Source organism: Myxine glutinosa, chromosome 8 (assembly GCF_964187855.1).
Source record: "Myxine glutinosa chromosome 8, kmMyxGlut1.1, whole genome shotgun sequence".
Taxonomy (NCBI): Eukaryota; Metazoa; Chordata; class Myxini; order Myxiniformes; family Myxinidae; genus Myxine; species Myxine glutinosa.
Genome location: NC_136268.1, coordinates 84,809,575 through 84,810,502, shown reverse-complemented (window position 1 = coordinate 84,810,502; position 928 = coordinate 84,809,575). Strand labels below are relative to the sequence as shown.

General features: G+C 37.4%; 1 protein-coding gene across 1 annotated transcript in view; it reads right to left on the bottom strand.

Moving 5' to 3' along the window:
• Positions 1–629: 629 nt before the first annotated feature.
• The window catches only part of LOC137432654 (uncharacterized), a 61,424-nt gene continuing 61,125 nt past the window's right edge, over positions 630–928 (bottom strand). The window contains exon 10 of the mRNA XM_068124741.2: positions 630–928. This exon is cut by the window's right edge and continues 450 nt beyond it. The gene's annotated coding sequence lies outside the window, so the exon portion shown is untranslated.

The following is a 928-nucleotide window of genomic DNA, read 5'->3' as shown; positions in this document are numbered from 1 at the left end:
CCTCCACATTATTGTGACGACGTATAAATTAAATATTTCATCGTGACGATTGTCATCAAATGGACGAATTTTTAATATATCTCGGCATTTTCCCATCTTATTTCGGGCGGTGTATGACTGATCATGCCGCGATTTAAACAAAATATATATATCTCGGCATTTTCCCGTCTGTTATTTCTGGCGGTGTATGACTGACCATGCCGCGATTAAAAAAAAATATATCTCAATGGACTTGAAGTTACAGGCCTTTGAGAATTCATTTCGTTCTATAAAGGGCAACTTTCATCAGATTTTCTTCCCGTTTTTTTTCAACCGAGTCTAAAACTATGTCAGCGACTGTGAAAAATGAAATGATATATCGAATTTGATTTGAAATAAAACTGTGTGAGAGAGGAAGACACCACGGGCCTACAAAACAGGCCTCAAAGCTATGCGAGTTAATAAAATGGTGGATATTTGTTTATATGAAGCCTCTCCCAAAATGGGTGGAGCTATGGTTCCCAGAATGGGTGGAGTTTTGAGGTTTTGTCTTCTCTGCAAGAACAACAAGAAGAACAAGAAGAACAACAACAACAACAGCGTGCACTCTATGAGCAGCGTCTGCGACGCGGCTAAAAAGAGGCATATACTTTCGTACCAACCCTCGTAGATTCCTTTATTCTGTTGTGATCATCCTTGACAAAAGTATCATTGGTTTTATTATCCTTCACACAGTGAGTAAAAAATGTACTTTTTTTTAGTTCACTGCAAGTGATGTCTGCAGCGTGTAACATTTTAATGCTATTCAAAAGCTTAAATCCATGTTCGTGAAATTATTTCTATTTCTGTGAAAAACGTTTGTCTATGTCGTTAGGCAAAAATCAAAGTTAATAGTATCATTATACATTGCGTGAACATGATTGGCATTATCCATTCGCCAATAGGCCTC